The sequence below is a fragment of the Crocuta crocuta genome, unplaced genomic scaffold (assembly GCF_008692635.1).
Source record: "Crocuta crocuta isolate KB4526 unplaced genomic scaffold, BGI_CrCroc_1.0 scaffold317, whole genome shotgun sequence".
NCBI classification, from domain to species: domain Eukaryota; kingdom Metazoa; phylum Chordata; class Mammalia; order Carnivora; family Hyaenidae; genus Crocuta; species Crocuta crocuta.
The window spans coordinates 5,520,434-5,544,341 of NW_027530984.1; the positions used below are offsets into that span (position 1 = coordinate 5,520,434).

The 23,908-nt window shown below is 38.8% G+C and overlaps 1 pseudogene; it reads right to left on the bottom strand.

Annotated features, from left to right (window-relative positions):
- Positions 1-1,430: 1,430 nt before the first annotated feature.
- LOC144236597 (14-3-3 protein theta-like) lies at positions 1,431-13,790 on the bottom strand (annotated as a pseudogene).
- Between the last annotated feature and the right edge of the window lie 10,118 nt (positions 13,791-23,908).

The following is a 23,908-nucleotide window of genomic DNA, read 5'->3' on the forward strand; positions in this document are numbered from 1 at the left end:
CCATTGTCCCATGATCACATCTGTATTCTACCAATAGATATACTTCATCTGGAACTGTGGACTTGGCATCCTCTAAAGCATTGATTTAGACTCTTACTGTATCTTTTATATATATCAAATTTTAATTCCTTTATTTTCAATAAAATATTACAAATCTTTTTTTAAGTAAAGTAATTCTCATTCTAAAACTTTCAAAAAGTAGAGAAAAGTAAAAATAATAAGGAGAATCTCTCATAATGATAACATTCCTATCAGTTCCTGCTTAGTTATGTTTTCTACCTTCCCCTTTGAAGACCATATTCTTTACTTAAAAAACAAAAAAGAAGTAAAGCAATAGTTAGGTGGTTATACTTTCTTTGCCATCTGTCAGCATTACATCATTTTCTTCCTCCAAACATAGCTTTGTTTTGTTTTAACTGAATTTTTGTTATCCTTGACTTCAGCTCGTTCTGCACTTTGTCCTTCCTGAGTTTTTCCTCCATGTATGTCCTTGGTTGTGCACACCTCTTCTATCAACAGCATATATCTCAGCAGAGCCCATTCTTTTCAGCCACATGTTGTTTCTTTGGTATTGTCTTCTTTACCAGCTTTGTATGTAATTGGAATTTCTTATAACCCATGCTTCCCTAACCACACCAACCTAAGGATAAAACGGAACCATAGAACAATAATAAATAATTTATCTGATTTTCACCCTAATCCTCTATTGTGGGACTAGTAGCTTCTCTTTTTTTTTTTTTACTTATTTTTATTTTTTAATGTTTACTTATTTTTGAGAGAGAGAGAGAGACAGACAGACACAGAATCCAAAGCAGGATCCAGGCTCTAAGCTGTCAGCACAGTGCCTGACATGGGGCTCGAACGCACAAACCGCGAGATCATGACCTGACTCAAAGTCAGACTTTTAACCAATTGAGCCACCCAGGCACCCCTTGTAGCTACTTTTAAAATCTCGTCCATTTGGGGCGCCTGGGTGGCTTAGTCGGTTAAGCGTCCGACTTTCGCTTAGGTCATGATCTCGCGGTTCGTGGGTTCGAGCCCCGCGTCGGGCTCTGTGCTGACTGCCAGCTCAGAGCCTGGAGCCTGTTTCAGTGTGTGACTCCCTCTCTCTCTGACCCTCCCCTGCTCACGCTGTCTCTCTCTCTCTCTCTCCTAGAAATAAATAAAACATCGAAAAAAAAATCTCGTCCATTTGTCTCTAGGAAGTACATAGGTAGTGTGAGGCAGCTCATGTGCTCATAAACAAGTCATGTTAGCTCTCAACTCTGTCTGTCATGATTCTCTCCTACTCTAGCCCTCTTTGATGATATCTGCTGTCCAAAACTTTGCTTCCCATTAAGTTACTTGGTAGTGCCTGCCCATTGCCACTAGTGTGGATGATACCAATACTAACGGTATTTTCTGGAAGCTACAAAGTATTAAAATCTCTCTCACTCTTGGAACTGGTTCTCACTGCTGCGGGGTAATGACGGCTGGTCTTTACTGCTACTACCACCCCCAGGGCTGGTCACCACTGTAGGCTCATTGAATGTTAAAGTCTGAAGAGGCAATTTTTAGAGTCTTTAATGTGCTGAAGCGTGCTGCACCAAAGTACGATCAAGGCTCTTCTCCTCTGTGTGTTAGCATTAGCAGATGAGTAACAAGATAGGACTGTCTTGTTATCCTAGTATCTTACATGGCTTATTGAAATAGAGATTTCATTTCTTGTATTTGCCCCTCCTTAGGACTCTAACATGGGTTTATAGACTCTGGGTCAGAGGTTAAACCTGAGAAATAGACACCATGCTCTACTAATTGCCCCTCTTGTGTGGCCAGTTATTGGTCCAAACCTAAGAGCACTACTTTCTCTTCCTTTTGAATGAATTCCTTCCCAGGAGACTCCTTTTCCTGTCATGCACAATAATGGAGGACTCATGGCCCGACACTATACATGCAGGCATGGCTGAAATCCAGTGGTGATTAAAATTCAGGTTCAAGCCAGGATCTTCCACTGCATCAGAAGAATTCTCTACCTCTTAGTCTCTTTCATTTTTCTTAATCTACTGTCCATTTTTAATGATGCTGGCCATAAAACCAGCGTTGTCTTTACTCTGAACTTTTAGAAATCTGTTTTTCTAAAATTTCCCATATGTTTTTATAGTGGACATCTGTTGTTTTACATGTCTCCTTGAGAACACAGCTCCATCAATTCTGCCTTTATTCTCCTGTATCATCAGTCTCCTCTCTCCACTGGATCATTCTATTAACATATAAAATTTTCCCCTTAAAAAAATCTTCTCTTGACAGCCCTCTTCTAGCCACTGCACCATTTCTCTGTTCTGTTTTATTGCAAAACACAGGTACAAGCTATTTTTTAAAATTTATTTTTAATGTTTATTTTTGAAAGACAGAGAGAGAGAGACAAGAGTGCAAGCAGGAGAGAGGCAGAGACAGAGGGAGACACAGAATCTGAAGCAGGCTCCAGGCTTGAGCTGTCACCACCGAGACTGACACAGGGCTCAAACCTACTAACTGTGAGATCATGACTTAGGCCAAAATCGGGTGCTTAACTAACTGACCAATCCAGTGCCCCTGTATTATTGCTTTTAATATTTGTAGCTTCCAAATTCCCTTTTTCTCATGAAGATCTCTCTCTTGAATAGACTACAGAGGGTTTTCTCACCTTCAGACATTTAAACTGCTCATGACAAGGCCTCCAAATAGTTAAATCCAAAGTCAGTCCTTATTCTAACTTGACCTCTCTTTATTTAACAGAGTGATCTCTCTCTCTTTGAAGTATTTTATTCTCTTTCCTTCCAGGATATCACATTCTCTTAGATTGCCTCTTATCTCATTGGCTGGGGCTTCTCATCCTCCAGTCTTCTTTAGGGATCCTTTATCAACAGCCTGACATCTGAACATTGAAGTACTTCATTCTTGGAGTTCTTTTCTTCCATACTCTCTCTCTCCTTCAGTGATCTCATTCAGTCTCATGTCATTAAATATCATATATCTCCTGATAAACTCTACAGTTGAAAACTCTTACCTGAACCCTAGACTTGTATATACATCTGCCATCAACATCTCCACTTTGAATCATAACAAGTATCTCAAATTTAATAAACACGCAGTGGAACTCCTATTTTTCTACATACCTGTTCCTCCCACAGTTTTCTCCATCTCAGTTAATGGTAGCTCCAGCCTTCCAATCACTCTTACCAAAAACCTCAGAGTTATCCTTGATACTTTATTTTACTTCTCCAGCCCTCTCCCCAATTCACTACCTTGAAAATATATCCAGAATCTGACCACTTTTTTTTTTTTTAAAGTAGGCTCCAGGCCCAGTGCGGAGTCCAGTATGGGGCTTGAACTCATGACCCTGAAACCAAGGCCTGAGCTAAGATCAAGATTTGAACACTTAACTGACTGAGCCACCCCGGCACCTCCAGAATCTGACCACTTTTAACCCAGTCCACTGTTATCATCTTGGTCTAAACTATTAGTATTTCTAATCTGGATTATTGCACTGATCTCTTACCTAATCTCCTGCTTCTTCCCTTCGGTCTACATTTTTAAATGTCAGCTAGATGATATCGTTACTCTGCTCAAGCTCTCCAGTGACTTCTCAACTCATTAAAATCAAAGTCAATAGTCTTCAAGACATTTTACAATCTTTGACCTCCTCTCCTACTCTCCCCTGGTCCACTTGTGCAAGATACAAACCCACAGATGCACTGCTGTTCCTCCCCACCCCCCTTTTACCCAGATATCTACAGAGGTCATTCTCTTATCTGCTTTGGCTTAAATGTTCCCTTCTCAATAAGGTCTTCTCTGTTAACCCTACATAAAGCTGCAGCAATTTCTATCCCTCTTTCGTGATATTTTCCTACAGTACATATCTCTACCTGAAATATTGCATATTTTATTAATGTAGCTATTTATTGTCTCTCTCATCCCAACTTGAATACAAAGTCCAATAAAGCAAGGATTTTTGTTTTGTATTCATTGTTATGTATCTGGAATCTAAAGTAAGCCTACATATTGTAGGCACTCAGTAAATATTTGTTGAATGAATGAATTCCCAACACCCATAATTCTTATAGTAGCAGCTTAATTTTCCCTAATGGAATGATTCCTTTTCAGTCCATTAGTACTGACTTCAGCTCCTCAGCTTCAGACATAGTATGTGACTAGTATATTCCTACCCCACCCTTCACACAGGTCACATAATTGGTTTAGGGATGGGCTCATAACACAAGACTGTCAAATGACTCTCAAATCCCAGAATTCTGTGAAAAATGTTGGTAAAGAGATCTCTCTTTCTAATGAGCTTGTTAACCTTGCAGGACAGAAGCTCAGAGCTATTGGAGGTCATCTTGCCACTATGAGAGGTGAGGTGGCCCTGTCTTAAGCATGAAGCCAGCAGTCAGAAAAGCAAATAACAACAAAAGGGAAATACTATTTCTGGATGACTTATTTTGAAAACCTGGATCCAACTGTGCCTGACTCCATTTGAATTAGATTTCTGCCACTTACAACTAAAGAATACTAACAAATTCATACTGTATTCCAGAGTCCAGCTCTAATGGGACACTGCCTCTTTTTCTTGATCTTCTTGTAGCTTCTGTATACTTCACTAACTGGTTTTTATTTATTATAAAAGTCAAGACTAAGTATAAGTTTCCCCAATTGCTTCCTTGGTCTTCTGAGGAATAGAACTATCAGGTAGGAAAGTAAATAATTTTTCTAATACTTTGCCTATAGTAGAATGGAACATTCAATACACATTGGAATAGCTGCCGTTCCTCCTCTAAATTGCCTCTATGTCAGTTTTGTAATTGGAATTAGAAAGCAGCTTCTAGAACATCTATCTGCTTAGGTGACATGGAGCACAATCCTACAATAATATCACTTGCATTTTCCCCTTTTTATACTCAAATTACTTTCATTATCTCTATCCTTGCACTTCTAGATCTCCTTATAAGTGAACATTATTTTTGAAGTCAGAAAACATTTACGGAATCCAAACTCTATGCCTCATACTTTTCTAGATTCTAGGAATATAAAGGATGAAATTTTACTTTGTTAGATAGCATTATCTTATCACACAGTAGGTGTTTGTTAAACATTTGTTGAGTAAGTAAATAAGTAGATAAATTGATATGTAGAACTACTTGAATATTCACTGAGTCTATTTCCTTTTAACAAGATTTATCTTTCTGTTGACATACTTTAGTCCATTCTACCAATTCTTGGCAGTGACAATGATAACAATAACTTTTTTAATTTCTGAGAGAGAGAGAGACAGCGTGAGCAGGGGAGGGTCAGAGAGAGAGGGAATTACAGAATCCGAAGTAGGCTCCAGGCTCTGAGCTAGCTGTCAACACAGAGTCTGATGCAGGGCTCGAACCCACAAACCATGAGATCATGACCTGAGCCGAAGTCGGACGCTTAACCGACTGAGCCACCCAGGCGCCCCACAATAACTTTGATTTACAAACTAATAATTGATAATATACACAATGTTTTATTTATATTATCACTATTCCAGCCAGTAATCTTTGTGTGAATAGAAATAAAGACTTATTCAAGTTAACTTTAATGAAAGGGCTTTATAGCATATTGCAATAAAAGTGCTGTCAAAGCAATCTAAGAACACTCATAAATAATTGTTGTAACAGTGCCAGAGAGGAGTTTTGGATTCACGGTATTTTTTGGGACCTCCAACAGCAGAAATTCATAAACATGACCCTTTTGTATTATTGTTAATTACCATGACTCAGTGGTATTCTATATACCTGCCTCTTTGTGTACTTTGGTCAACTGCCACTCCTGGTTCAAGCAGCTCATGGCCAGAGTTACAAAAACATGACATTAAATATCAATCAGCACTCAGTGTGGGAAAGACTATAGACAGTTGTGGAGATGGGTGCTGAACTTAAGGGAATTTAAGCCTTCTTTAAAAGGGACTGCCAATTGTTGCCATGTGGGAATATGGATCTATTATTGCCACAATATCTCACATTTTACAAGGAGCTGGAAATCCTGAGCAAAATTTCTTAATTTTTGAAGGATGGCAGCTAATTAAAAAACAGAAAGAAAGAAAGAAAGAAAGAAAGAAAGAAAGAAAGAAAGAAAGAAAGAAAGAAGCAAAGAAGAAAACTCTGGATGGGCAAATTCTCTGTCTCCCTCTCTGCCCCTCCCCACTCACTGTCAAAAATAAATGAACTTTTTTTAAATCTTAAAAAAAAAAATAAAAGAAAACTCCACATGGGCAAGTCTTATGCAAAAATGGTTAACTTAGCAGGTCTACCAGCTTACTCTTAGAAAGGCCTACTTAATAGGTTGACCTTTGGCTGGCATTTGGGAACTTGAACTTTGGGAGGGTTCCCACCATTCCCAAAACTGATAAGAGTGACTCACTGTGCCTGCACTGCTTGTACAAACAATGTGGTTTACGCCAAGCACCTGCTTTCTTTCTGGGAGACTGGAATTTTGGTACATTCCTGGCAGAAGTTGCCTGCATGATCAGTCCCAATAAAATCCTGGGTGTTGAGTCTCTAACGAGCTTCTTGGTTGGCAGCATTCCATGTGTGTTGTCATAACTTATTGCTGGGGCAACCAAGCACATCATGTGTGACTCCATGGGAAAGGACCCTTGAAAGTTTATGTCTGGTTTACCCTGGATTTTGCCCATGTGCTTTTTCCTTTGCTGGTTTGGCTGCATATCCTTTGCCATGATAAATCACAGTCATGAGTATAACTATATGCTTAGTCTTATACATCCTCCTGGTGAATCATCAAACCTGGGGTGGTCTTGAGGACCCCTGACACAAGCCCAAACAAAACTTATCTTTGAGTCACGGCCAGTCCACAGGATATTACTTTTTAACCTCTAATCTAAGAATTGGTCATGGACAGGACAAGCACCGCTCCAAAATGGAGCATTTTCTATGCCTTATCTCATTTAATCCTCACAACCCTGCAAAATAAACATTTTTATAATCCCATTTTACACACGAGGAAACTGAGACTCAGAGAGCTTAAGCTTGCACTAAATCATATAATCTATAAATAAAAGAGTTAGGACTCAAACAGGATTAAATCTTATTTTATTTCCCTATTGCTTCTATGAAATTTTATTTTCCTCCTCATGTTAAAATTTCAGAATCACTTTATTTTTCATTTCCTATGCATAGCATTTATATCTCTGGAGCTAAAAGTGTTCTTATCACTTTTCTTCCTTGCAATACCTGCCTTTCTCTTATTCCATTCCAATCTTCCCTTCTTGTCAGCCATAAATGAAGCTTTCTGAGCTTGTATGGAGAGTGGAAATGGGCATGGACAAGGGAAGGGAAGGATAATCCTAGCCCACCTCTGCTGGCCTATTAGGAATCCCAGTAACAGGGTCTGAAGTGGTGTGGGGAATGCAGGACTAATTTGGGTCCACATCAAGAGAGGATACGATGATTATTAATGCCTCCGAGATTACAGAAGTTTTTGTCAGCAGGGACAACGATACTTGTTCCAGGAGGTCCATGGTGTTTGAAGAAGACTCTCACTCAGCATCTAAGGGATGTGGTATACTTGGGGTATCAGGATAAGAGGGTGAGAAATGAATAGGCAGTTTGTCAAGGCCTTGGCTGGGGTCCAGGAAAAATTCCATTCTTAGGAAAAATTGACAGGAAAATCAGGAATCTGGGTAGAAGCCCCCATTCTAAGAGCTGAACTCCTGGAGTCAAAATTTAGGAAGGGAAAATGCAGCTTGATGGCTAAGTAAGTACTCTAGAGCCTCATCTAGTCCACTGACTATCAAGCTTAGACCAGCAAAACAAATTTTAGCCTCTTTTCTCAGTTGCCTTCTAGGTAATGATAAAACTGAGTTCATAAAGCTGATCAGACCTGTGTCTGGGCAAACATGTAGGGACGGGCACTTCTTACCTAAGGAATAAACCAAAATAGGTTTGCCGAGCTTTGCAATATGGATATGACACCTCTCTGGAAAGATTCAATGAAGAATACATAAACTCTTAATGATACTCAAAGAGATACCATTTCAATGGATTCTTGAAATTATATTCATTTTTAAAAAATGATTTTATTTTGGGGGTACCTGGGTGATTCAGTCGGTTAAGTGTCTGACTGCAGCTTAGGTCATGTCATGGTTTGCGGGTTTGAGCCCCACATTGGGCTCTGTGCTGACAGCTCAGAGCCTGGAGTCTGCTTCAGATTCTGTGTCTCCCTCTTTCTCTGCCCCTTCTCTGCATGTGTTCTGTCTCTCTCTCTCTCAAAAATAAATAAACATTAAAAATAAATTTTTTTAATGATTTCATTTTTATGTAATCTCTACACCTAGCATGGAGCTTGAACTCACAACTCCAAGATCAGTCACACGATTTACAAACTAAGCCAGTGAGGCACCCTGAGATTATATACCTTTTTAAATACAGTATCACATTACCAACATGAATGATTATTCCCTTACCAATATGTTCTACAGATGTTTTAATGCTAGGCAGTCTCAGTTATAAATATCAGGCTTATGAGTATCCTGTACTTTTATGCATCCACTAATACCTGTTGATATTACACATGGTCACCATGTGCCTCATGGTCATTGTGCAGTCATACTGACCAACATTTGTTGCATGTTTATTCTGTAATCTGCACTGTTCATTTACATACATTAACTCTTCATTGATCACAATAACACAATGAGGTACGTTATATCCATTTTAAAGGAAAAAAACCAAAACAAAGAAAGGTTCAGTGCTTTCAATTGTATGTGGAAATATTCCTAGCTGCAAGCAATAAACAGTTTAGAGAGATTAGACTTATCTAAATATAGACAGCCAGTCACACTGCCTCCCCCCACATTCGCCCAAAAGCTGCCTTGATCCTGAATATTTCCACCCTCTGTTCTAGCTGGCATTCAAGCTACTCTAATGCCACCTGTCGGCCAGCACTGGAAACTATCTGACTCAGTACCTTTCCTATAATCATATTCTGGTGGGATTTTGTCCGACATCACCCCCATTTTTCTTCTAGTTTTCTTCCATTTTATTCCACACAATAGTCAACATATATCATTTACATCTGAAGAAGAGATGGCTTATGATACATCTATGGTAAAACACTCTAAGAAATGTAATCTACTGTGAAATACCAAATGGATGATTCCATAAACATGAATGACTTTCTCTGCTATAGAAAATCCAAGTGAGACACAGAGATATGTAAAAAGGTTTCTTAAAGGAAAAAAGGGATAACACCCTGGACACATTTAGTTTTCTGTCCCTTCTGTACCTCACATTGTTCTCCTGCGTTGTCTACTGTCGATAATGTTAGGTTGTCACTAAGCTACAGCATGATAAGAGTACTGACTTTATATGAGTCTTCATTCGGTGCATTAAGTTCTGTGATGTCTCTGTCAAAAGTGGTTATAGCTATGGCACAAAAATAGACACATAGGTCAATGGAGCAGAATAGAGGGTCCAGGGATAAATCCATGCATATATATGGTCAATTAATCTGCAACATGCAAAAGAATAAAACAGGACCAGTTCCTTACTCCAGACACAAAAATGAACTTAAAATGGATTAAAGACCTAAATGTGAGACCTGAAACCATAAAACTCCTAAAGAAAACCTAGGGAGTAATTTCTTTGATATTGGCCGTAGAAATATTTTCCTAGGTATGTCTACTCCAGTGAGGGAACAAAAGCAAAAATAAACTATTGGGACTACATCAGACTAACCAGCCTTTTCACAGCAAATAAACCCATCAATAAAATGACAAGGTAACTTACTGAATAGGAGAAGATATTTGTTAATGATATATCCAAGAAAGAGTTCATATCCAAAAGATATAGAGCACTTATACAACTGAACACCAGAAGGGAGAACAATAAATAATCTGATTAAAATAGGCAGAGGACTCATATAGACATTTTCCCAAAGAAGTCATAGAGATAGCCAACAGACACATGAAAGGACGCTCAACATCACTAATCATCAGGGAAATGCAAATCAAAACCATAATATGATATCTTTACCTTACACATGTCATAATGACCAGAATCAAAAAGACAAGAAACAAGTATTGGAGAAGATGTAGAGAAAAAGGAATCCTCATGCACTGTTCGTGGGAATGCAAATTGGTACAGCAACTATAAAAAACAGTTTGGAGGTTCCTTTAAAAATTAAAAATAGAATTACCATATGATCCAGTAGTAATTCCACTACTGGGTATTTACCCATTAATTCAAAAAGATATATGCACCCCTATGTTCTTTGCAGCATTATTTACAGTAGCCAAGATATAGAAGCAACACGTGTCCATCAGTAGATGAATAGGTCAGGGTGCCTGGGTGGTTCAGTCAGTTAAGCATCCGACCTTTGATTTCGGCTCAGGTCATGATCTCACAGTTCGTGAGATTGAGCCCTGTGCCAGGCTCTATGCTGTCATTATGGGATTCTCTCTCTCCCTCTCTTTCTCTGACCCTCCTCTGCTCATATTTCTCTCTCTCAAAAGTAAATAAATAAACTTAAAAAATAGGTGAACGGATAAATGTGGGGTAAAATATTACTCAGCCAAAAGAAGAAAAAGGAGGAGGAGGAGGAGGAGGAGGAGATCTTGCCATTTGCAACAACACAGATGATGGACCTAGAGGGTATAATGCTAAGTGCAATAAGTAAAATAGAGAGAGACAAATACCAAAGAAAGAAAGAAGAAAAGAGACAAAGAAAACTCTTTTTAAAACATTTTTTTCCATTTTATTTTTTATTTAACTTCAAGTTAGTAGAGGTGCCTGGTTGGCTCAGTTGGTTAAGCACCAGAGTTCAGCTCAGGTCATGATCTCAGAGTTCCAGGGGTTTGAGCTCTGGGTCAAGCCTGGAGCCTGCTTCAGATTCAGTATCTCCCCTCTCTCTGCCTTCCCCGACTCGAACTCTGTCTCTCTCTCAAAAATAAATAAACATTAAAAAATTTAAGTTAGTTAACATATAGTGTAGTATTAGTTTCAGGAGTAGTATTTAATGATTCATCACTTAACATACAACACCCAGTGCTCATCTCAACAAGTGTCCTCCTTAATGCCCATCACCCATTTAGCCCATCCCTCCACTCTCCTTCCCTTCAACAACTCTGTTTGTTCTTAGTATTTAAGAATTTCCTATGATTTGCCTGCCTGTCTGTTATCTTATTTTTCCTATCCTTCCCTATGTTCATGTTTCGTTTCTTAAATTCCACATATGAGTGAAATCATAAGATATTTATCTTTCTCTTGACTGACTTATCTTGCTCAGAATAATACACTCAAGTTCCATCCATGTTTTTGCAAATGGCAAGATTTCATTTTTTTTAATCACCAAGTAATATTCCATTGTACATATATACCACATCTTCTTTGTCCATTCATCAGTCAATGGACATTTTGGCTTCATTTTATTTATGTTAGAGAGAGAGTGAAGGAGGGATAAGGAAAGAGGAAGAGAGAGAGAGAGAGAGAGAGAGAGAATCTTAAGGAGACTCTACACTCAATGCAGAGCCCAACATGGGGCTCAATCTCACGACCCTGGGATCATGACCTGAGCCAAAATCAAGAGTCACTCAACCAACTGAGCCACCCAGGTGCCCCCAAAAAACTGACTCTTAAACACAAAGACCAATCTGGTGGCTGCCAGAGGGCAAGTGGGTGGGGAAATAGGGGGGCATATAGGAGGATTGAGAGTAACCTACAATGATAAGCACTGAGTAATGTACCGAAATGCAAAATCATTATGTTACACACCTGAAACTAATATAACACTATATGTTAATAATACTTCAATAAAACAACAACAATGACAGCAACAAACATGTGCAGGCAAGTTCTGGGTTATTAAGAATCTCATAGTAAAGTACAGAAAAGTTAAGAGTCAGTCCAAGGTGGATTGGGTGTGTGGTTGCATCTCCTTCTTGTTTATATCAATGCCTTTTGGGAAGCTCCTCAAAAATTATCTATAGTTTGTTTTCAATCTTTATCATGTGCAACAAAGTTTTCTAGAAGTAAACTCTGTTTTCAGATAAAAGACTTTTCTTTTTGGGATAGTTGCATTGGCTGTTAAGTGCTTATCCAACAATTTCAGGACAGTGGTTCAAATGGATCTCAGTTCAGACACTACTTTCTTCCCGTAGTTCTTAATCAGTAGCAACTTCTTATCAGAGGTGTTGGTCTTCTGCTCCATGTTCAAGAAGATTCTCCAGGGGCACCTCAAATCCCTAAAGATGTTCTTATAGGCCACCTAGAGCAGGCTCCATCATGGCCTTCATGCAGGTGGGTGTGTTGGAGCACTTGGCCTGCTCGGCCAACTTCACCTTCTGGATCACTCTTTGTTCTCTGGTAGGGCTCCAGGACCAGGACATGGAGGAGAGTGAGGGCAAGGCACCAAGGGAGTGAGCACCGATAGGATATGGAAGGGTCTGCCTCAAGAGCTTTCTCATCTCTGCAGCCACTTTGATCTACTTTGGCTTTAGCAGAGGACCCTCCTGGGGGCGATGGGCAGGCGGTGGCCTACACACTGTTTTTAACTGGTCTTTCTTTTCACTTCCAAATCTTGACTCACTCACAGAAAAATTTCACTCCCACATTCTTTGCTCCATTTGCAAACTCAAAGAGTACTTCCCATGTGCCTACCACCTTGAGGATCATGCTCTTGACCTTCCTGCAGAAGAGTCTCAATATTGGGGGTCAAAGCAATGATAACAGAAAACTTGATTCTAATGTGTTTAAAAGTTGTTCAGATTCCCTCTCAGAATCATCATGAAGTCCTTATTGACCACTTCATTCACTTTCACTTAAATCTATGTTTTGCTAAGCACCGACATTCAAGATAAGGATTTCTTATCCATCTAGTCCTAGGATATTAGAGTTGGAAGGAGCCACAGAGACCATTATGAACTTAACCCTTCTGTTTAAGGTGCTACTCTGTTTGCCACCTAAAATCCATTTCATAGGGAGCCACTTGTTGATTGTCTGGCTGGGCCTCCTTCCTGATTCTACATTTTTCTCCACAGTCCCTGCTCTCATACATAAAGGAAGGCCTATGTTGGTAGCTAGGATGGGCTCCCTCAACAATTAGGGATGCCATGTCTCTGGCAGGTCTCACTTGTCTATTGTTGTGCTATTGGTTTATTTACATGACATTCTATCACGTCAATCACATTTAAATCCTGGAAGTTTGTATTTATAAACAGAACCCAGTACATTCCAGGGAAAATAGTATGTGTGTGTGTGTGTGTGTGTGTGTGTGTGTGTCTGTATGTGTACATGCACACACACACAAGAAAGCAGAACAAGATACAATTAACAATTAATATGATAGTTGGGTAGCTTAATAAACATCTTGCTTCTCTGAGGTCTCATTTGGGATTTTAGAGTGAAGTGTATCCAGAGGCTGCCAGTAGCAATGTATGAGAAAGCTGTAGAGTTCTACACGTTCCACCAAACTCTTTAATTCCTCAATATTCAAATGAACATTTGGGTCTTCTAGAAGTTTTTCATCTTAGCTTTCAGCCAAGATCTGCGGTTTCCTCAGGTGTCACCAAAGATTTAGCTGGGTGTCTAGAGTTCTTATGACCAGTAGTAAGGTGGTATCCAGTTTCATCTACTACAGTCACAGCTGTAAAGAATTACAGCTATGCTGCTGCTCAAATCATTTGCCAAAGAGATGATCCTGTCAGGGCTGGAACTTGGCTTCACTCTTTGCTAATACCAGTTGTGATTGTGTTGAGTGATGCCAAAACCTGCACAACTCTCCTGTCTGTCCATTAGACAGGAGTTAACCATGAGATGGACTAACTGCTAGATTTGCATGGCCCTAATTCCCCACTCCTCTTGTTACACTAGGGACACCAAGTAAGGCACAAAGGAGGGCAAAGCTGTCAGCTGTTCTGAGCTTAGGGCTTCAGCATTATTTCCCACTACTGCCCTTCAAGTAGCTTCTAAGAAGAAAAAATAAATATCTCCTTTATTGAAGGCTTTCTCCTCCTATCCTATTATTTTTGGCAATGGCAGAGCTAGAAAGGGACCTAGGGATTGTTAGCCCCATAATTTCAGAGGTGTTCTCTCCCCACTTCTTTAACCTTGACCTTTGACATTTTCTCAGTCTGATATAAAGTGCTTTGCAAAATCATCTCTAAGGCTCCCCTTCTAACCAAACTGCAGCCTCCCATCCATCCCAAATAGAACTTCTGGACATGCCATTGTCTCCTGGAGACCTTTAGCAGGGCAATGACACAAAGCAGGAGCATGCTGTTTATCCTGAAGGCCACATTCCATCCTTTGAAGCCCTCATTCTTCTAAACTGAACAGAATTGGAGGGGCCTCAAATTTACCTCCATGATTTGCACATGTGCAGGAATAAGAGCACCCTGCACCATAGGCTGGCTGCCCTGCTCGCTTGTGATCATGTTTTTCAGAGTTTGTGGTATGTGGTTAAGGCATTTCTCAGGTCCAGTGTGGATAAAGTTCCCTTCTCTAATTGGCTTCTTTCAGTTCCTTTTAGTGGGTATGGAACGGGAAGAAATTGTTTTAAAATATACTTTTCCCACAACCTTTCCTACCCTTTCATTTTACAAGTGAAGAAATTGAGGGCCAGAGAGATAAAATGATTTGGTCAGATTCACAGAGACAGAGAAGAGCAGAACAGAGGACTGAACCCAGGACTCCTGTTTCATAGACAAATGCTTTATTTACCTGTTTGATTTAAAAAACATAAATGTTTTATTTATTTTGATAGAGTGTGTTTGCGCGCGTGTGTGAGTGGGGGAGGGGCAGAGAGGGAAACTCTTAAGCAGGCTTCACACCGCATGCAGAACCCAGCATGAGGAACCTGGGATCATGACCTGAGCTAAAATCAAGAGTTAGCGTTTAACCGACTGAGCTATCCAGGCGCCCCTTATCCACTTTATTTAAAAACCAATATTGTAACTTTTTTAAATTATGAAATGTTTAATATTCAACTACATTATGGATTCAGTTAATGGCATCATCTCAGAAATGAATCATTTAAATCAATTTTCCTATGGGGAACTGCATTTTTATTTTTATTATAAAAATTTTTTTAAGTTTATTTTTGAGAGACAGCGATAGAGCATGAGCAGGGGAGGGGTAGAGAGAGAGGGAGACACAGAATCTGAAGCACACCCTAAGCTCTGAGGTGTCAGCACAGAGCCCAACATGGGGCTCGAACCCACAGACTGTAAGATCATGAACTGAGCCAAAGTCGGATGCTTAACTGACTGAGGCACCCAGGCACCCTGGGAAACTGCATTTTTAAATCCAAATATTCAATTTCCTTAGTGTCAGTCAATTCAAGCCAGCAAAATACTGTAGACTGGTGCCTTAAACAACAGACATTTATTTCTTACAGTTCTGGAGTCAGGGGATTCCAAGATCAAGTTTGGTAGATTCCATGGTTTGTGGATGGTCTCTTCTTGCTGTATCTTCATATGGGGTTGGGGAGCTAAGGGAGAGAGAGAAGGAACACAAACATTAATCTCATCACGAGAAACCCACCCTCATGTGGTCTTTAAGTAGACGTTTCTATTTCCTAAACTGTCCTTTCCTTGAGCTCTTATTTATAGTATGGGCCTGGGCTTGTCCTTCTCCTGTGTTTATGGTTATCCTGTTTCATCTAAACTGTCAACTCCTTGAAAGTAATTATTAATTGATATATTGAGATTTTTTTAGTAGTTTTGCAAAAACATATATGATTTTTAAAAATAAAATTAAGTGCAAAATTTGTTGGAGTTCATATTTAAATAAAATGACTGCAATTTGAAGAGAAAGTCAATATAAATAACAGACTTTTTTTTCAGATAGTAATTAACCATTGTATGAAATAGAGGATTGGACTAGGTCACTAGTTGAGGTTCCTTTTGGACCTGATTCCATCATGGCCTTATCACAAATGGCGTGGCAGAAAGCAATGGGATAGCAGATCTGGGCAGGCTTCTGACTTGTTTATAATCAAAAGGATATGTTGAAGTGACACTATATGATTTCTAAGGGTATGTCATTAAAGGTGATCCAGTTTCTGTCTTTTTGGCTGTAACACTCTGGTGTAAAAAAAAAGTGTAACACACTTTTATAGCCCTAAAGTGCCCCCAATACTGTTAAAACTTCAGTCACTGTCTGATGTCACTGGCATGAGAGTCCCTGAGCCTGACTCACAGAAAGCATAATAAAGTGACTGTTGTTGTTTCACTCCACTAAGCTGGAGGTGGTTTATTACAAAGCACTGTGACTAAACAAGTAAGTTAATATTACTGGAGTAAATAAGCAAGAACTGGGAAGACCTGGGAGGGAAAGAAATGAAAATGAGAGAAGTTTGCACGTAGTTTTTAAAGAGCTAATTATAGCATACGTCATATAAAGAATGGATTTGTTTGTGTATGAAGGGGTGTGGCAGTGAGTGCACACATGCACTCATGGGTATGTGCCCAGTGGGGGAAGAGGGTACCAATCTAGATGCTCTACTTGGGAACTGAAAAGAAAAAAAAAAAAAAAGATTACCTAAGAATCTTATTTTCATATGGACCTGAAAGTCTACAAGAAGAAAATATGAAGAAGATTTGGAATTGATATCATAGTATTTTCCACAATTAATACTTACTACAAGACAATCTTATTAGAAGACAGTGATGAAACAAACATCATACCCACCTTGCCTTTGGTTTTGTTATTTTAAAACTGACCTTTGAAATTACCACACCTCCTCAGATCCCTGAACTTGTGTCTGGAATAACTGCACTGGAACCTCTCTCCTATCCTCAGTCCTCTGCCTCATGCCCATCCCATGTCCATTCTTTAGTAGAGGTACTGCAATGACTAAGATTCCAGGCTCAAGAAAGACTGCCTGGCTTTGAATTATGGCTTCTCCATCCCCTAGCTAGGTGGCTTTAAAGCTCCAACAATTGGGATATTCCTTTTTAAAAAGGAAAAAATCAAGGGAATTGTCCAGAGCCTATACACCCCAGAAAAATAGGGACTTGTTAAGAATAAGCTTCAATGAGTAAGAGACTTAAAATATGTACATATACAGGATGTTATAAGCTGCCATAAAATGAACTTCATTCTGAACCTAAAAGTTAACCTAGAAAAATAACGAAGGAAAGAAATCTCACTTCATAAGAAATCAGGAAAAGTAAGAGAATTCTCCATATGAACTGGAAGAAAATGAAGAAATTAGACTCTGTGAATCAGATTACCTTTTTGTATATAATATGTGCACTGAGATTTCCTCAAATATATTATAAGTTTTGTGCTTTAACTGCATGGCTAAGATAAAAGAGGTAGATGACCCAGTATGGACCGAGAGTAATAAAGAAAAGAGAAGACAAAAATCTAGTCTTTGGATAAATATGGCAAACAAAACAAAACCCAAAAACCCAACACTTGCATTTGAGAAACTGTAGGCAGCCTCCATTTAAGGGATACCTTTGACTACTTTCACCAAAGATACAAGGCCTCAATTCACCAGCAACTTAGCTCCCTTGGTTGCTTTGTGTCGGTCAGGCCTGGGCTATGTATCAAACAAACAATTCTGGAATGAAGCAGATCTCTAAAATCCAGGATACACCATTCAAGCACATGAGATAAGATAAATATTTGTATATGTACAAAAAAGCCAGTCTGCTTTCCTGATAAAATGATTTTACAGAATTTTATGCTCTTCTGAGAGACTGTGAAAATCAAATTATTTTTTCTTCAAGTAGCACTCATACTCAGCCTCCTAGGATCCCGATAAGCAGCTAGTTTATACTACAGATATGAAAACCCTTGTCTTTTAATATTCTTTGGGAAATAATAGGAAATAAAGACCCATGGAATTAAAATACTTTCCCCAGTACTAAGGGATGGAAAGTATGAAAATTTATTTCATTTCATTTATTTAATGAAAATAAATTGAGTGATAACAATTAAGGAAAGTTTGAAATGAGAAGTAGTTGCAACCTTGACTGGTCCCAGTTAATGAGACAAAGCTCTCACCTATTTGAATAAGGAAACCAAAAAACAAAGATTTGCTATTCATTTGTGCATAAGAGGAAAAAGACATTCTAAAACTCTTCTTAACAAAGAAACTTCACAAATATTTAATTACCTTTTAAAAAGTAGAGACGTAATTAAAAATGTTTTTAATACTTATTCATTTTTGAAAGATAGAAGGACAGACAACTAGTGGGGAAGGGGCAGAGAGAGGGAGACACAGAATCTGAAGCAGGCTCCAGGCTAACAGGAAAATCAGACTGATACTTTTCTGAACATTCTAGATTCAACCTCTTACCAGAAATATTTTTATACTGCTGAGCAATGTCTGCTTCTCTAGAAGAGAAGAAATAACACTTCTCCCCTTCTTTGTTTTTCTGAAAAATTTCAGGGATACATGGCAACTGATAGAGACCCAGCTGAGCTACACAGAGAGAGAAAAAAGGGGAAAATAGCAGAGATGCAGGATCAGGGCCCCAAGCACCAATGGGAAATCAAAAGAGGTTCTCTATTCCGGGTCTCTGCTTCCCCTCCAAGTCTTCATTCTTCTCTCTTCTTGCACAATAGCTGTCTGTGTTCTCTAGGCCACAGGACAGAAAATACCCACCATCAACAACTCCCTCTCTAGAGTTCAAGACAGTTGAAATTCTCAGTCCTGATTCCAAATCTCCAGGGAAGGAGTCTCACTGGCCCATCTTGGTTCCCAAGGTGAGTGTCTGTCCCTCATTCTCACAAAATGATTCCATTCCATGTTATTGCCTTTATACATTTCATAGGTTAAGTAACCTTATTACGTTGGAAATACATTAAACACTGTATCAGTACATTTCAAGCTATTATTGTCTATTTGTGATGGTTGGTGTTTTCAGAACAGTAATGACAACCTCACTCAAATAAATTAGTGTTCCCATTTCAACTGATTTATTTGGAAGAAACAAGTTCATATGCTAATATGCAATTCTGATTCATATGAACATCCCACTAAAAGTTAGAAGTGTGTTTTCAAGCTCATAAGCACTGAGAAGCAATGGTCTTACCTTGTCTTATGAAGAGAAACAAGGGAGAAAACTTGGGGAGTAAAAAATATTGTTCAATATAACAACGTTTGAGTATGGATGTTTGATTTTTACCAGATGATCTATTTTCTTCCATTTTATCATAGTTATCTATTTTTTAAATTTCATAGATATGAAATAAATTCCATTTAGTAACCACTCATTAACAAGCTGGTGTTGCCTATGCTTTCCATCTGTGGGAGAATTTGGAATATAAAGAATTGAAGAAATTTTGATTACTCAAGAAAATGCCCATTTATTCAATCAACAAATATCTATTATGTTCTGCTGTTGTCTGGTGCTTGGCATACAGTGGCCAACAAAACAAATTCCTTCCCCTTTCAGAGATTACATTCCTGTGGGAGAGACGGTTAATAAACAAGTAAATACATAAAATTATGTCAGGTGGTGATAAGCAATGTAAAGGAAAATAAAAGCAGTATGAAGGGAAAGAGTGCAAGAGATTCTAGTTTAAACAGAATGAGAGAATGGTCAAGGAAGCCTCTTTGAGGTGATACTTGACAAAGATCTAAAGGAAATAAAGGGAGCAAATTATGTTAATATTTGGGAGATAATGAGTTTTGAAATTCTGAGTTTGACTGATTCGCAAACAGATTTCAACAAGCTTCTTAACGTCATCAAGTGAATTTTCCTACAGGACAACAGTAGTTTAGGCAGTGAGTGTACTGGTTCATGTGCCCTTCATTAACTCTGTCATGCCGTGTATGACTCTGCCCCCACGATCCTCCTCTTGTTCATACTTGGCCACAAAACACCACCAATGATGCTAAGTTCCTCGGCTCTTTACAAGAATTTCTGGAGAATGGCACAACTTCTTCAGCCAACCTTTAGGCGGTCATCCAAAGAGTGGTAAGGATGGAGTGAGGGAATGTGTATATGTATGCAGGGGCTTTTATTCTCATCCCTTTAACTCTAGCAGCTGCCCAGACAAACCTGACAAATAAATATACAATGAAGTCATAGTGTACTTATATACAAGCAACTTCAAAATAAGCTCCCGATGTGAGTTCCCCTCCCCCACCCTAATATCCTCAAACATACACACATACACAAAAGAGAATGCTGCTCCCAATGTCCCCAAATGGAAATTCTGGCACCAATACTGACTGGCCTCATATGATTAAAGCTCATTTGGCTCTTACTAGCTAGCTTTCCCTACTGAATTTGCAGTTCCCATGTTGTCATAAGCTGGGTCCCCCAGGAGCCAACTCTGAGACTAAGGTAATGTGTATGGTGTTCATTAAGGGATCCCTTGGGATCAGCAACTGTGGAAGGGAAGGCAAAGAAGCAAGAGTAGACAGAGGGAGAAGTTGATGCTGCTGTGATGCAGTCCCAATGACAGCCTTGGCTGATGCTACAGAGAGGTCTAGAGCTGGAATGGCCCTTCTGCACTGCCCAAGATGGGCCAAAAGGAGTAGATCTTTATACTCCCACACTGAGCAATTATTCTGAAGAATCCCAAGTCACACAGAAAGGGTATGTTATATGTTCTGGCCAAAAGCCCTTGCTGACATCCCAGCCAACAGCCCACATCTCCTGTACACATGTGGATGCAGAGGACTCAGGACGATTCTAGCTCCAGCCACAGTCTGCCTGCAACCACAAGAGCCTGGCTTGACTGAGTCTAGTTCGCCTCCAAAGCCGTAAGTGATGATAATGATAACTATTGTTCTGGGCTACTGAGTTGAGGTGGTTTATTATACACAGCTATTGATAACAGTGAAGAATCCTCCCAAGACACTCAGGCAGATTTATTTCAACATTTTCTAGTAAAAGCACTTACTATTATTGTCTTCAGATCTAACCATCATCCTAAAGTTCTCTTCACAATTTCTCTCAAGAGACTTTCATACCTTCAAAATAAGGTCCTAAGATCTGCCTTGAACCTCTCTGAGGTAGACAAGAAAATAATTTTCCTGTTGTAAGTAGCATGTAGATTGACTCTAAGGACACTAAAGTAACAACTTATTTTCTGTTGCCAACACCTGCACTACACTATAGAACCAAACCAGAATTATTACAGTTTATTGCTTTTCCTTTTACCCGCTCACATGTACTACTTCATTCTGAGACTCTGTTTTAATATGTAAGAAGCTAATGCTAAATACCTTGAAAAAAAAAGTCAACAGTGAAAGAAAAACATTTTCTTCAAGTTCATGGAAGTCACTGAAGGATTTAAAAAGAATAACATGGGGGTGCCTGGGTTGCTCAGTTGGTTAAGAGTCCAGTTTTGGCTCAGGTCATGATTTCCCAGTTTGTGGGTTTGAGCCCTGGATTGGGTTCTGGACTGACAGCTCAGACCCTGGAGCCTGTTTTGGATTCTGTGTCTCCCTCTCTCTCTGACCCTCTCCCACTCATGCTCTATCTCTGTCTCAAAAATAAACTATTAAAAAAATTTTTTTAAAAGAATAACATGTTCTGATTTGTACATTTTTATTTTTTTAATGTTTATTTCTGAGAGAGAGAGAGAGAGAGAGAGACAGAGTGCAAGCAGGGGAGGGGCATAGAGAGAGGGGGAAACACAGAATCCGAAGCAGGCTCCAGGCTCTGAGCTGTCAGCACAGAGCCCGAAGTGGGTCTTGACCTCATGAACCACACGAACCACAGGAACTGCGAGACTGTGACCTGAACTGAAGTCAGAAGCTTAACCGACTGAGCCACCCAGGTGCTCCTGATTTACATTTTAAAACTATGCTGTTTCTGTTGTGTGAAGAATAGAAGGGAGATGAATTAGGAGGATATGACAATCATCCCAAGGAAAGGTGATAGACAAAAATCAGTAGGATTAGGGCACCTGGTTGGTTCAGTTGGTTAAGTGTCTGACTCTGGATTTCTTCAGCTCAGGTCATGATTTCTTGGTTTGTGAGTTCAAGCTTAGCGCTGGGCTCTGGGCTGACAGTGTGGAGCCTGCTTGAGATTTTCTCTTTCTCTCTCTTAAAATAAACTTTTAAAAAAAAATCAGTAGGATTCATGAATTCAATACAGAAAGCAGGAAATGTGAAATTATTGAGGGTTTCTGAAATGAGCAGCTGGAAGAAAAGGCTGAAAGAGAAGTGGAAGGGGAAGGAAAGATTCAAAGTTCAGTTTCAACCATGTTCAAATTCAGATGTTTCAGTAATAAAAATATCAGAAAAGAGCACTCAGATAATGCCCTCTGGAACCCAAAGAAAGGTGTGGGCTAGAGTGGGGAAATAAGAGAACAATCCAAGTTGCGAATGTGCTCCTACATTTGTTGTTTAATCAAAGTGCTTTCAACTTCCTTTAGCATCTTCAAAAATTATTGTTCAGCCTTGTAGAAATGAAGATGTGCCTTATTTGTAAGGTTGCTGTGAAATGTCTGCCATCTGGTGGACATAAATAAATATAAATTTAAATGTAAGTTTATCTTATCCAATGGAATAGAAACATTACTGCGAAGTTGAGCAGTACAAGTCTTTCTAATATCACTGTCTTGCTAACAAACATTTACATCTTTATTTCTCATTAGGGAAAACATTTAAACCTAAATCACCTCAAAGTGTGCAGCTCTGAAAAGATTTATAAGAGGAATCTTTAGTTTGATAAAATATTAAAATGAAACATAGGTTATATGTTTTCAAAAAATTGGATTTTCTAAGAACCATCACAGAAAAAAAATGTAGCCTTTCAGCTTTTTAACAACAAAAAAATTAATTATAAATTTATAAAAAATAAATCATTGTAAATAAAAGTCCCCCAGATTGCAGTAGGTCAGCGCTGCAGCTGGCTTCCACAGGCTCATGAGAGCTGATTGTGCACATCTCCTTCCAACTCTAAGTTCAGTGATTTCAGGTTGGTAACTTGAAATTGGCCATGGTAGGGGTATTTATACTAAAGAAATCAGAAAAGACTTGAAATCAGAGTTGTTGGTTTTTTGTGTTTGCTTTTATTTCAGAAAAGCAGTTTACCAGCATACTATACATACCTCTGTTCTCCCTTGAGCATGCCAATTAAAAAAAAAATCCATGAAACAGTTGTTAAAATTTTAAAGTTTTTATTTAAATACACATTTCCAAATTTGGAACACTATGGTATTATTTAGGAAATCCTATTTGAGTTTTATATTTCTCTTTTATTTTAACTGGAGGAGCCCAGAGTAAACTTTCAAAAGGTTATTCATTATTAAAATTATTATATAAAGGTAATACATCTCAAATTGTTGTAGTCTTAGTAGACTTAGTAGTCTTAGTCATGACATTTGGATTTCTTGTACTGATGATTGTCAGCTAACAGGTGCAATGAATGACTATATAGCTCCAAAATTGGGACCAGAAACCTAAATGCTCTATATGTTTGAGACCTTCCTTTTAGAGGGGTGAACTCAAGAGACAGAAATTCTTATTTGTCTGATGACTCAGAAATAGTCCCTCTGATGGTTTCTGAGGACAGTGTGATCAGCTTACCTTTGCCTCTAGTGACATTGCCTTAAAGAGACGTTTTAAGCCATAAATGTAAGGTAATTCATTTCTTACAATCCAATCTCTTGTTAACACATAAGGACAAGTCCTAGACATAAAGTTATTGGACCAAGGTCTTTATGTTCAGGTTCTCTAACATGCCATTTTCTAAAATGGGATTTTCAGAACTTGTGAATTCCATAAACCCTCAGATCAAAGAAAATGTAGCTTTCCGCTTTCTGAAACAGAAATGAATAGGTCTGTTTCATGTCAGCTGAGGTTCAATATGGGAGAGAAATTCTATTCAGTGGAAGAATTCATAGACTCTTTCAATTATCCTTCAGCGGTAACAAGTGATAGTATTTTGTAATAGGTGCAAGTGGATTGAAATGGGGATTTAAACATA